The sequence below is a fragment of the Ceratotherium simum genome, chromosome 9, assembly GCF_057802395.1.
Source record: "Ceratotherium simum simum isolate JZ-2026a chromosome 9, ASM5780239v1, whole genome shotgun sequence".
NCBI classification, from domain to species: Eukaryota; Metazoa; Chordata; class Mammalia; order Perissodactyla; family Rhinocerotidae; genus Ceratotherium; species Ceratotherium simum.
This window is the reverse complement of record NC_141908.1, coordinates 30,846,759-30,861,572: the sequence shown is the minus strand read 5'-3', so window position 1 is coordinate 30,861,572 and position 14,814 is coordinate 30,846,759. Positions and strand designations below refer to the sequence as shown.

At 36.4% G+C, this 14,814-nt stretch overlaps 1 protein-coding gene across 13 annotated transcripts in view; it reads right to left on the bottom strand.

Annotated features, from left to right (window-relative positions):
• The window catches only part of MBD5 (methyl-CpG binding domain protein 5), a 408,863-nt gene that overhangs the window by 128,167 nt on the left and 265,882 nt on the right, over positions 1 to 14,814 (bottom strand). For all 13 annotated transcript variants that reach the window (XM_087435146.1, XM_087435150.1, XM_087435153.1 and 10 more), the window contains one exon: positions 1,721 to 1,842. The gene's annotated coding sequence lies outside the window, so the exon portion shown is untranslated. The remainder of the gene's footprint in view (positions 1 to 1,720; positions 1,843 to 14,814) is intronic.

Sequence of the window (14,814 nt, the reverse complement as noted above, 5' to 3'; positions counted from 1 at the left end):
AAAAATGGGTAAACACAATTATAACACGTGATTTTTTTTTGTGAGGAGGACTAGCCTTGAGCTAACATCTGATGCCAATCCTCCCCTTTTTACTTGAGGAAGATTGGCCCTGAGCTAACATCCGTGGCCATCTTCCTCTACTTTATATGGGACGCCGCCACAGCATGGCTTAACAAGCGGTGCATCAGTGCACGCCCGGGATCCATACCTGCAAACTCCGGGCCCTGCAGCAGAGCTCGCGCACTTAACCACTTATGCCACTGGGCTGGTCCCTACAGTGTTAATATTCTTAATATGATTCTTAATTCTTATCAATCAAGAAAAAACATCAAAGACCCCAAGAAAAATTTGGAATGGGGCATAAATGAGATAGTCATAAAAGAAATATAAGGGACAAATAAAAATATAAAAAGATATTTCTCCCACTAGGAATCAAATAAATGAAAATTAACATGCCATACACTTTTCTCATTTCCGGTTTATTTAAAAACAAAAACAGTTAATACCAAATGACAAAACTATAGAGAAAATGGCACACTCATACACTGTTGGTAGAAATGCAAATTGGTAGAGCCTTTCAATATATTTACCCTTTGACCCACCAATTCCATTTTTAAGAATATACCATAAGCTAGTATTTTCCAAAGTGTTTAGTGGGATATTGAGAGATCTTATTTTTTGTGTGTGTGTACGTGTAAGTCTAAATTTAATTTTAAGTGTAAATTTATACAATGGCATTAAAAAAAATTTTTCCCCTTTTTAAATTTTTTCTTTTGCTATTTTAAAAAGATAGACTTTAATTTTTAGAGCAGTTCTAGGCTCATGACAAAACTGAGTGGAAAGTACAGAGATTTCCCACATTCCCCCCACCCTTACATATGCACAACTTCTCCAACTATCAACATCCCGAAGACAGACGTTATTTTAAGAAAGGATTCTATAGTCAAATAAGTTTGATTTCTAAGATCTTAGTATACTACTCTACATTGGTATTCTCCAATATGATGAATAATAGACAGTGTTTCCTTATGTTATAAGCCATGAAATGCTTTATCAGAGAGCATTCTTAGGAACTAAGGTTCTGCAACACTTACTTTTGGAAATCGTCCTAAAAAAATCATTAGACATGAGTACAAAGATGTATGTACAAGGATGTTCACTGAAGTCATGTTAACCACAGGGAAAAATTGGAAACATCCCTAAATACTCAATAATTGGAAAGAGGTTACATAATTTATGTTATATTCTTAAACTGGACCATTGTACAACCATTAACAATGGTAATGTGGATGATATTTACGTGAAAAATGCTGCAATAAACTGCTAAGTAAGAAAAGCGTTCTAGCCAAAGAGCATTTATATCCTATTTTTTCTAGTCAAAATCATAATAATTATATAAATACATATATTATACATCATATACTTACATATCAATAAATTCAGAAAGACATACATCAAAATATAAAGAGTAGTTATCTCAAGGTGGTAGGATTATTATACTTTTCTATATCATCCGTTTTTTTTTATAATGAATGTGTATTAATTTTACAATAGAAATATTTTTTGGAGGTAATGTGTTTATGTATCTTGACTGCTTAGAGACATCTGGCATTTTAATCTATAGATGTGAGATGCTTTTCATATTTAGTAAAAATTAAGTTCATAGACAAGAAAACTATAATTATATAAAGAATTCATGGAGAGAAAACACAATTCCTACCTTCTGGAGAGAAACTGATAAAAACATAACAAGTGCTGTGAGACCCAGCAGCGTAATGGAGGCGGTAAATCTCTAGATGCTCTATGCCTTTATGAGACCCTATAAGGGAGTACCTCTTCTCTCTGTAACAGAAACGACATAGACATACACATTTATTTAAAGGAGCAGCTGAATGAAAACCATCCTTAAGTACAGACTGGAGCTATACAGGATTGCTGTGTTCAAGTGGGGTCTCACGGTTGGAAATATTGCCACTTACTTGCTGTATGACCTTGGGAAAGTTAATTACCTTCTCTGTGCCTCAGTTTCCTCATCTGTAAATGGGGATAATAATAGTACTTAACTAGAAGGGTTATTACAAAGATTAATATTCATAAAGTACTTATAACGGTACCACACACCATAGTATGTGCTATATATGTGGTTTTTTAAAAGAAATACCTGGGTGGGGTTGATTATATTAACAGAAACCTTTCACAGAGCATATTACTGTCAGTGACATTTCACTTCTGTTAACATCTCAAATAATTCTCACCTCAATGCTGTGAGGTAGATATTATAATCATCTGGCCCTCAGTTTTGCAAATCAGAAACTTGATTTTGTCAGCTCCCCAAACTGTTACAAACACACAAGAAACGGATCAATTTAAAAGGGGAACTTTTTTGTTGTTCCAAAATGACAGCCAATGGATTGGATACAATAGTATTTACTGATATCTGGTCTATTTAAGTACCAAACCACTTAGAAATTACCTGATTAGTATAAAATTAAAGCAAGGAGAACTGAAAACTCAAATTGGACCTTCCATCAAGCCATAGTATTGTGCTTGTCTAGTGTGTTAGCAATTTCCTCTTACTCTTGATATGATCCCTTGAGAAGGTACTGCATCACCAATGGAGTATTCTTGCCAAGAATGTTTAATCTGAATCTAACAATAATAAAAAACATTCAGAAAAATCTAAATTAAGGGATATCTTGCAAACAATTAGCTCAGACTTTTAAAAAATGTCAATGACAACACAAAAAGATTGAGGATTTCTTTAGATTGTAGGAGATTAAATGGATATGACAAGTGAATAATTGCATGATTCTTGATTGGATCTTGGATCAGGGAGAAAAGTACAGCTATAATTACTGGACAATTGGGAAATTTAAAATACAGACTTTCAAAATCTTTATCAGTTAATACATTTAAAATTAACTTAAGTGGTTTACTCCTACAGATAAAATTATTCATTCATGTATTTATATTTGTCATAATTTATTAAATACCTATTCAGTGTGATAAACCTGCAAATAACAAAAATTCTTGCAAGTAACAGACCCTAAAATATAGACTTGGCTTGGCCAAAGGGGTCAGATGAAGGACAGTGAGGACTCCTCTATCTGGCAAGTTAGCAAAGGAGCTAAACTATCAACTGTTATATGCAGGACTCAAGTCATCTTCCTATTGAAGTATTTTCCATTCTAATGGAAGGGAATAATTCACAATGTTGGAGCAGGTTGCTATTTCATGCAGCTTTCAGTAAAGTTCTATAAGAAAGAGTGGCACATCAGGAAGCATAGAAGGAAAAACAAGATAGCTTTGCCAAAAGAGCTACTTTCTGTCTGTGGCTGAGAAACAGATGATCTGGAGTCTGGCAGAATTGAAGAAGCCAAATTATAAATATTTTATAATTATCGTTTATTTATTTTTTGAATAGGTTATTTGCATGATATAGAACTTGAAAGATATAAAAAGGCAGTGAAAGGGCCGGCCCCGTGGCTTAGCAGTTAAGTGCGCACGCTCCGCTGCTGGCGGCCCGGGTTCGGATCCTGGGCGCACACCGACGCACCGCTTCTCCGGCCATGCTGAGGCTGCGTCCCACGTACAGCAACTAGAAGGATGTGCATCTATGACATACAACTATCTACTGGGGCTTTGGGGGGAAAAATAAATAAATAAATAAAATAAAAATAAAAAATAAAAAGGCAGTGAAAAATTTCTCTTCCAGTCTTGTCCCCCAGACATCTGTTTTCCTTTCCCAGAGGCAACCCCCATTACGAGATTCATGTATTCTTCAGAAATGTTTAACTCATTGCCATATCTACACATGTATTCATAGAAACTGAGCAGGTTGTACACACTGTTCCATACCTTGCTTTCTTCATGTAATGTTTTGTAAATCGATCATTTCAGTACATATTGAGCTGCCTTATCACATATTACTATTATAAATCTTATACCATAAAAAGAGCAGACAAGAATGCAAGAGGATATAACAACTATTTTCACATGCAAAGGAAATAAGATACTGCCATGAGGCAGGGAAGAGCACCGAGGTGTCTGAGTAGAGAGTAGTGAAGACGATGATTGAGGAAGGTACCTGGGAGGATTGGTCTGAAGACATCTTTGGATTCTTAGCATGCCAGTGCTTTGTGGCAGACGATCTGAAAAGTTACTGAAGCCTCTGCTGTGAGAGGGGTGCGAAAATGGCTAAGACTGAGCTGGCAGACATAAAGGAGACTGGGGTTTGAAAAAACAGGGCGAAGAGTGCATGGTCGCTACAACTGGAGATCATGGTGAGGATCATGGCAGTAGATCCAGTGTATGAAGTCCAGAGGTCAACCAAGAGGAACTATGCCTTGGTGGATGCTGGCACATGGTGCCAAAATGCCAAGGGCCAAGCAGTAACTCAGCAGAGACCAGCAAACAGAGAAGAATATGGAAACCTATACTCATCCATTGATGTCAGGATGATATGAATTTCCCCAGGAACTTGGGGAAGAGTAAAAGGAAAGGAGAGAGTAAGGGGTAGGAGAAGAATCTTAGTTTAAAGCCTAAATTGACTCAATTTTAATTTAGAAGTAACCAAGCAACTACCAACTGGTAAGATTTAGTTTTCCTATATCTGTGGAAATGGTGGTGGTGGTGGTGGGGTGCCAGGAAAAGGCGTTTGTGAGATAAGTCAATTTTAGATATAGGCAAACAATATTTTACACACAAGATAAACAACTATAAAATTTAAACCTACATAGCCAACTCAAAGGGCTGGTATAAGGATTCAATGAAATGGTTATACAAACAATAAATGGTATGATTTTTTGGTTACAATTTCTGATAGTAACCTTTCTTTGATTTCTCGCCAAGTTCTGGATACCTTTAATGCAGTCCCATTATTTCAGATCTTATTATACACACTCACTTCAAAAGAGTATTAGCTTTGAAGTAGGTAAATCCTGGGTTCAAATTCTACATTTGTCACCCACTAGCTGTATGAATTTGGGGAAGTAATTTAACTTCTCTGAGTTTCTGGGTCTTTATTCATAAAACAAAGTGTGATAATCAAAAATTATTTAAGGCATGTATTAAGATAATGAAATGTACATAGGACATTGTCTGTAATAACAAAAAATTATTTCATACAGGTATTAAGTAAGATAATCAAACATACTACATAGCACATTGTTTGGCCCATGACTGGTGGACCTACTTCCTTTCTCTAAAGTTTAAGCTATGTCACCCAGTTTTTGATTTAGAAAATGTAATCATCTTGTCATATGTCCTGACTACAAGAGATTGAGCTCTGTAATATATGGCTCCTAGTTATTGTTCCCAGGCTGATGAAGTAATGAACATCTCCCCATGCTATGAAGGAAGCAAGCCTGTGTCATAATAAAAGCATTTAAATATAAAATATATGATACACTAATAGCAATCTCCTCAAATCTTACTCTAAGGATTGGATATACTAATTTCTCATTTTCTCCAAATAGAAATTGTCTTTTTTAAAAAGGTATTTATCTCAAATTTAACAAATGTTAAAAAGAAGAAACTACTCAGTAGACAATAAAATCAATAATATTGATTTCTGGTTAAAGATGGTAGATTGAACATACACATAAATTCCATCCCGTTTGAAAACCACATTAAAATATAATACAATATTAAATATTTTATTAAAAAACATAAACCAAGAAAGAAAAGGAGAACAAGAGATGAATGATAACCAAAATTTGGAAGCTAGAAGGCAGAAGGACTATAGCTAACTGACTTAGCAGACTCAAGCAAGTTGAATCCTAAACCAGCAGTAGGTAAAGCTGGGAAGCAATTTTATTTGCACTAGTTTCCAAAAAGCTTAGGGCTTGGCACCCAGACTTATGGAAGTGGTTTAAAGGTGGAAATAAGAGCAAGCCTGGTTGGAAGTCTATTTAAGAATAAGTCTCTTACATTCTTTCTCTACCATTCTGAACAAGTACCCTCCCTGTCTCATCCTAGCAGAAGACTAAATGTTTATTCTTTGGAGTGGGTAAAACAGAAGGTTCCTGAACTGGGAAATTCTGAAGAATTCTGGAGGGCAGAGTAGTCTACAGAAAACAGAACTGAATGAAATTTTATATGCTGAATATTGAGACTTCCAAGTCCTCTTCTACTTGGTTTGCAGAATGCTAGCAGCCCATCTCATAACATTTAGGCAGGAGTGTGGAAGGTTCTTCTTTGGTGAATCTAACTGGACTAAAAAGAAAGGTGTTCATTAAAATGATATTGAAGGTTTCTGAATAAAACCCTAGTCAAATCTAGGAAACTCATGGTCATTAAGTCCCAATTATGTGTTACCTAGGCATCCCCCTTTCTTACTACCTTAAATATGAGCTGACAGCCAATGACAACTAGACATCTGAGGAAAGCCCTTAATATGAAGATAGAGCCTAAAACAAACAAACAAACAAGCAAACAAACAGGAAATAGAACTATTCAAGGAAATAAAACTGCAAACAATTTTTTTTCTTCAAAGAGAAAAGAAGGACTGTATCCACGAAACAATAACAGATTGCTAAAAAAAAAAAAAAAAAAAAAGAACATTCAGGGAACAAGAAAATGCTGCTGGGAAACAAAATTATGATAGAAATGGAAAGTTCAATAGAAAGGTTGAAAGATCTCCCAGCAAGTAAAGAGACTAAGAGAAAGAACATGGACAGAAAGGATAAGAAAATTAGAAGACCAGTCTAGGAGGTTCAACATCCAAATAACAAAAAGAAAAAATGGAGAGAAAGAAATCATCAAAGAAGTAATTCATGAAAATTTTCTTGAATTAAAGAACATGAATGTCTAGATTAAAAGGGCTCACTGAGTACCTAGCCAAATGAATGAAAATAGATCCCCAAAAAGACACATCATAATAAAATTTCAGAACTCTGGGACAAATAGAAAATTGTAAAAGCTTCCAGTAAGGAAAAATAGAGAAAACAGAAATTAGAATGTCTTTCAACTTTTAAATACTGTAAGCTAAAAGACAATGGAGAGAGACCATAAAAATTCTGAGGGAGAGGAGTGACATCAGCATCATGGCAGAATGAGCTGTTCCCTTAGTCACTCCCCGCTAAGACACAATGAAAAGGAGATTCATTAACCAACAGAGGACATGCACACAGCACAACAGGACGTCTGAGAGATCCACACAGCCATATGTTTGGAAGGTGGGGGTACTGGATCCCCGGGAAGCAGTGGAAGAAGCAAAGCGGATCTCCTCTCCCTCCCCCTCCCCAGCGGCAGCACCTCAGGGCCTCAGGCAGCAGCTGGCGTGCAACTCTGAGAGGAGACAGGGAAACAGGCAGCCCTCTGTGGGAACGTTCCATGCCGAGGTGGCTCAGACACCACATGGGCGACCTCATCAACCCAAGGAGTCCAGGCGGGCCACCAGCGAGTACAGAGGGGGATCACACACGTGAAAGAAAGTGTACCCCCTACCCCTGCCTGGCACACTAGCTCGGCTGTTTGGCCATGACAGCGGATCTGCACCAGAGCACGTGAGTCTGTGTGTGTGAAGCAGCAGTGGCTAGCAGGCAAACACAGATAGGCCCTGTTGGCATAGCATCCACTGGATGGGCACAATTTCCAGTGGATGTGGTGGGTCCAAAAAACACAGCTCTTGGCCCACCAGTGGTGGCAGGTGGAATTGGTGACTAGATACTACCACTACGAGCTGGCAAAGGTCCACTCCAACAAACACCATGAAGAAGTATATTAATACTCCAGAGCAGAAGAAAAATGACAAGTCTCAAGAAACCAATCCTGACATCACAGAAATTTGTAATCTAAATGACAGAGAATTCAAAATAGTTATCATAAAGAAACTCAAAGAGTTACAAGAAAACTCAGAAAGACAGTTCAATGAAATCAGGAATAAAATTAATGAGCAGAGAGAATTCTTCACAAAAAAGCTTGAAACTCTAAAAAAAAAAAAAACCTAACAGAAATGCTGGAGATGAATAAAACAATGAATGAAATAAAAAACAATCTAGAATCCTTTAAAAACAGAGCTGACATTATGGAGGATAGAATTAGTAATTTAGAGGACAGAAATATTGAAATGCTTCAGGTGGAAGAGGAGAGAGAACTAAGACTAAAAAGAAATGAAGAAATTCTCTGAGAAATATCTGACTCAGGAAATGCAACATAAGGATTACAGGTATTCCAGAGGGAGAAGAGAGGGAGAAAGGAGCAGAGAGCTTGTTCAAAGAAATAACAGTTGAGAACTTCCCCAACCTGGGGAAGGAGCTGGGATTACAAGTAAATGAAGCCAATAGAACTCCTAATTACAACAATACAAAAAGACCTTCTCTAAGGCATCTATCAATAAAACTGGCAAGGGGGCCAGCCCCGTGGCTTAGCGGTTAAGTGCGCATGCTCCCCTACTGGCGGCCCGGGTTCGGATCCCAGGTGCGCACTGACGCACCGCTTGTCTGGCCATGCTGTGGTGGCGTCCTACATACAGCAACTAGAAGGATGTGCAACTACGACATACAACTATCTACTGGGGCTTTGGGGAGAAAAAGGGAAAAAAAGGAGGATTGGCAATAGATGTTAGCTCAGGGCTGGTCTTTCTCAGCAAAAAGAGGAGGATTGGCATGGATGTTAGCTTAGTGCCAATCTTCCTCACACACACAAAAAAATAATAACAAAACTGGCAAAAGTCAATGACAAAGAAAAAATATTAAGGGCATCAAGGCAGAAGAAAATAACCCACAAAGGAACCCCTATCAGGTTTTCAGCCGATTTCTCTGCAGAAAACTTACAGGATAGGATAGAGTGGAACAATATATTCAAGATACTGAAAGACAAAAACTTTCAGCCAAGAATACTCTATCCAGTGAAACTATTCTTCAGATATGATAGAGAAATAAAAACTTTCCCAGATAAACAAAAGCTGAGGGAGTTCATTGCCAGAAGACCCGCTATACAAGAAATGATCAAGAAAGCCCTTATACCTGAAGCTAAAAGGAAAAGGTTTACAAAGCCTTGAGCAAGGAGATAAACAGACCGAAAAAATCAGAAAATTGCAGCTCTCTATCAGAACAGCTTAGCAAATACTTAATTATAACATTAAAGATAAAGGGAAGGAAAGCATCAAAAATAACTATAAACACTTCATTTTAATCACAAAATCACAATACAAAAAAGAATAATTTGTGAAAACAATAACTCAGTAGGGGAAGAGGAAAGGGATGGAAACTGCTTAGGCTAAGGAGATAAGAGGCTATCAGAAAACGGACTATCTCATCTATAAGATCTTTTATACAAACCTCATGGTAACCACTAAACAAAAAATCAGAACAGAGACACAAATAATAAGTAAGCAGAAAACTGAGAAACCACCATAGAAAATCACCAAACTGAAATGGCAGTCAGAAATGCATGGGATGAGAAATAATGGAAATATAGAACAACCAGAAAACAAAAGCTAAAATAGCAGTATTAAGCCCTCATATATCAATAATCACTCTAAATGTAAATGGATTGAATTCTCCAATCAAAAGACACAGAGTGGCTGGATGGATTAAAAAACAAGACAACAATATGCTGCCTCCAGAAAACACATCTCACATCTAAGACAAACACAGGCTCAGAGTGAAGGGATGGAAGATGATACTCCAAGCAAATGGCAAACAAAAGAAAGCAAGTGCTGCCATACTTATATCAGACAAAGCAGATTTAAGATAAAAAAGGCAAAGAGAGACAAAGAGGGGCAGTATATAATAATAAAAGGGACACTCCACGAAGAGGACACAACACTTATGAATATATACATACCTAACAGAGGAGCACCAAAGTATATAAAGCAACTATTAACAGACCTAAAGGGAGAAATTAACAGCAAAACAATAATAGTAAGGGACCTCAACACCCCACTTACATCAATGGATAGATCACCCAGACAGAAAGTCAAAAAGGAAATAGTGGAATTAAATGAAAAACTAGATCAGATGGACTTAATAGATACATATAGAACACTCCATCCAAAAACAGCAGAATACACATTCTTCTCAAGTGCACATGGAACATTCTCAAAGACAGACCATATGCTGGGAAACAAGGCAAGCCTCGATAAATGTAAGAAGATTGAAATCATATCAAGCATATTTTCTGACCACAATGCTCTGAAACTAGAAAGTAACTACAAGAAAAAAACTGGGAAAATCACAAATATGTGGAGAATAAACAACATGCTAACTGAACAACCAATGGATCAATGAAGAAATCAAAGGAGAAATCAAAAAATATCTGGAGACAAATTAAAATGAAAATACGTCATACCAACTCTTATGGGATGCAGCAAAAGTGGTCTTAAGAGGGAAATTTATAGCAGTACAGGTCCATCTCAATAAACAAGGAAAATCTCAAATAAGTAATCTTAAATGATGCCTAACAGAACTAGAAAAAGAAGAACAAACAAAGCCCAAAGTCATCAGAAGGAGGGAAATAATAAAAACTAGATCAGAAATAAATGAAATAGAAATAAAACAACAGTAGAAAGGATCAATGAAACTAATAGCTGGTTCTTTGACGAGATAAACAAAATTGACAAACCCTTAGCCAGACTCTCTAAGAAAAAAAAAAAGAAGTCTCAAATAAATAAAATTAGAAATGAAAGAGGAGAAATTACAAAGGACACCATAGAAATACAAAGGATTGTAAGAGAACACTATGAAAAAGTGTATGCCAACAAATTGGACAACCTAGAAGAAATGAATAAATTCTTAGACTCACATAACCTCCCAAAACTGAATCAAGAAGAAATAGAGAATTTGAATAGACCAATCACAAGTAAAGAGATTGAAACAGTAATCAAAAACCTCCCAAAAAATAAAAGTCCAGGACCAGACAGCTTCTCTGGAGAATTTCACCAAACATTCAAAGAAGAGTTAATACCTACTCTTTTCAAACTATTCCAAAAAATTGAAGAAGAAGGAATGCTTCCTAACTCATTCTATGAGGCCAACATCACCCTGATCCCAAAGCCAGACAAGGACAACACAAGGAAGGAAAGTTACCAGCCAATATCGCTGATGAACATAAATGCAAAAATCCTCAACAAAGTATTGGCAAACCAAATACAGCAATACATTAAAAGGATCATACACCATGATCAAGTGGGATTTATACCAGGGATGCAGGGATGGTTCAACACCCACAAATCAATAAATGTGATACACCTACATTAACAAAATGAGGAATAAAAACAACATGATCATCTCAATAGATGCAGAGAAAGCATTTGACAAGATATAACATCGATTCATGATAAAAACTCTCAATAAAATGGGCAAAGAAGGAAAATATGTCAACATAATGAGGCCATATATGACAAACCCACAGCCAACATCATACTCAATGGGGAAAAACTGAAAGCCATCCTTCTGCACAGGAACAAGGGTGCCCACTGTCACCACTCTTATTCAACATAGTACTGGAAGTTTTGGCCAGAGAAACTGGGCAAGAAAAAGAAATAAAAGGGATCCAAATTGGAAAGGAAGAAGTGAAACTCTCGTAGTTTACAGACAACATGATTCTATAGATAGAAAACCCTAAAGAATCCATTAGAAAACTATTAGAAATAATCAACAACTACAGCAAAGTTGCAGGGTACAAAACCAACTTATAAAAATCAATTGCATTTCTTTTCTCTAATAATGAAGCAAAAGACAGAGAACTCAAGAATACAATCCCAGTTACAACTGCAACAACAAGAGGACATTGAGGGTATAAAGCAAAGTGAAATAAGTCAGAGGGAGAAGGTCAAATACCGTATGATTTCCTTCATTAAGTAGTAGATAATAACAACAATAAACAAACACATAGGGACAGAGATTGGATTGGTGGTTGCCGGGGGGGAGGGGGGGAGGGAGGGGGGGTGAAGGGGATGGTTCGGTACATGTGTGTGGTGACGGGTTGTAGTTGGTGTTTTGGTGGTGAACATGATGTAATCTGTGCAGAAGTGGAGGTGTAGTGATGTACACCGTAAATTTTTACAATGTTGTAAACCAATGTTACTACAATAAACAAAAAATTAAAAAAAAAAAAAAAAGAATAAAATATCTAGGAATAAATTTCACCAAGGAGGTGAAAGACCTATACAATGAAAACTATAAGACATTATTGAAAGAAATTGAAGAAGACCTAAAGAAATGGAAAGATATTCCATGCAAATGGATTGGAAGAATAAACACAGTTAAAATGTCCATATTACCTAAAGCAATCTACAGATTCAACGCAATCCCAATCGGAATCCCAAGGACATTCTCCACAGAAATAGAACAAAGAATCCTAAAATTTATACAAAACAACAAAAGACCCCAAGCAATTCTGAGAAAAAAGAACAAAGCCAGAGGCATCACCAACTCTGGCTTCAAAATATACTACAAAGCTGTAATAATCAAAACAGCACGGTACTGGTACAAAACAGACACACAGATCAATGGAACAGAAATGAAAGCCCAGAAATAAAACCACACGTCTATGGACAGCTAATCTTTGACAAATGAGGGAAGAACATACAATGGAGAAAGGAAAGTCTCTTCAATAAATGGTGTTGGGAAAACTGGATAGCCACATGCAAAAGAATGCAAGTATACCATTATCTTACACTATACACAAAAGTTAACTCAAGACGGATTAAAGACTTGAAGGGAAGATGTGATACCATAAAACTTCTAGAAGAAAATATAGGCCATACAGTCTTTGACATAGGTCTTAGCAGCATCTTTTCGAATATGATGTCTACTCAGGCATGGGAAACAAAAGGTAATATAAAGAAATGGGACTACATCAGACTAAAGAGCTTCTGCAAGGCAAAGGAAACCATGAAGAAAACGAAAAGACAACCCACCAACTGGGAGAAAATATTTGCAAATCATATATCTGACAATGGGTTAATCTCCATAATATATAAAGAACTCACACAACTCAACAACAAAAAAACAAACAACCCGATCAAACAATGGGCAGAGGATATGAACAGACAGTTTTCCAAAGAAGATATACAGATGGCCAACAGGCACATGAAAAGATGTTCAACATCACTAATCATCAGGGAAATGGAAATCAAAACAACAACGAGATATCACCTTACACATGTTAGAATGGCTATAATCACCAAGACAAAAAAATAAGAAATGTTGGATAGGATGTGGAGAAAAGGGATCCCTCATACACTGCTGGTGGGAATGCAAACTGGTGCAACCACTATGGAAAACAGTATGGAGATTCCTCAAAAAATTAAAAATAGAAACACCATACAACCCAGCTATCCCACTACTGGATATTTATCCAAAGACCTTGAAATCAACAATTTAAAGAGATGTATGTACCCCTATGTTCGTTGCAGCATTATTCACTATAGCCAAGATGTGGGAGCAACCCAGGTGCCCATCAACTGAAGAATGGATAAGGAAGATGTGGCATATATATACAATGGAATACTAGTCAGCAATAAAAAACGACAAAATCATCCCATTTGCAAAAACATGGATGGACCGTGAGGGTATTATGTTAAGCGAAATAAGCCAGACAGAGAAAGACAAACACCGCATGATTTTACTTATTTGTGGAAGATAAACTAATAACACACAAGAGAGAGAACAGATTAGTGGTTACCAGATGGGAAGGGGGTTGGGGGTTGGGCAAAAGGGGTAAAAGGGCACATATATATGGTGACAGATAAAAATTAGACAACTGGTGGTGAGCGCGATGCACTCTATACAGAAACTGATAAATAGTAATGTACACCTGAAATTTCACAATGTTATAAACCATTATGACCTCAATAAAAAAAAAATTCTGAGAGAAAAATGAATTCCTAACCAGAATTCTGTACTCAGCCATAATATCACTCAAATGTCAGTTAAGCATAAAGACATTTTCAGACAGGTAAGATCAAAGCTATTGGTAGAAGTACTTCATCAAGATGAGAGAGTAAATGAAGAAGGAAAGACATTAAAAACTGGAGATCTTAGTTCAAGATAGGGACAAAAAAAAAAAGATCCAAGGTGATAGTGAAAAGAGATCTGTAGCATGTAGGACAGAGGTTGCAGCTTAGTCAGAAACAAGTACATAGTAAACCAAGTAAATGAAAAATAAGACAGTTATTAATTTTAGGGAAAGCAGAGAATTAGATACATAATACGATTCAGCCATGAATTGAGTTCACATAGTTATAAAATGTGTGTAATTTAATGTTAAACATCAAAATTGTGACATAACTATACTGAGAAGATAGTTTATTTGTGGTGATTGGGTAGAGGACATAAAAGAGATCTGAATCTACAGCTTCCATACTGGGAAATTACTAGATTACATGAGAAGCTGAAGAAAAAATCAAGAAGTAGAAATATAATCATGTTATTTAAAGATATTCTTTTTCATAAAAACCAAAAGAAAGAGCTAAAAAAAAAAATTGAAAGTAATTGCTTTTGGGAATTGGACAAATGGTGAAAGAAGGTGCAGAGCAAGGGATTGCTGTTCTGTTTGCTTTTTTAATAAGTCTTGTAGGACTACTTGAGTTTTTAAACTATGTGCGTGTGTAACTTTGATAAATGAAAACAAAACAAAAAACAGCATAAAATTGAAATTAACAATGATTTGTGGAAACTTACTAGGCATTTATAAATTCTTAAATGTGGTTACATATGAATTGTTGGATTATATAACCTTGTAGGTTAAGTTTCTAGAAAACAGGTGTTACACCAGACAAACATCTATGGCAGCCAGTACATGGCAAGTACCCAAACATCGCCACTTTAATTGGTAACAAGGAAAAACAAAAACAGGCACTGT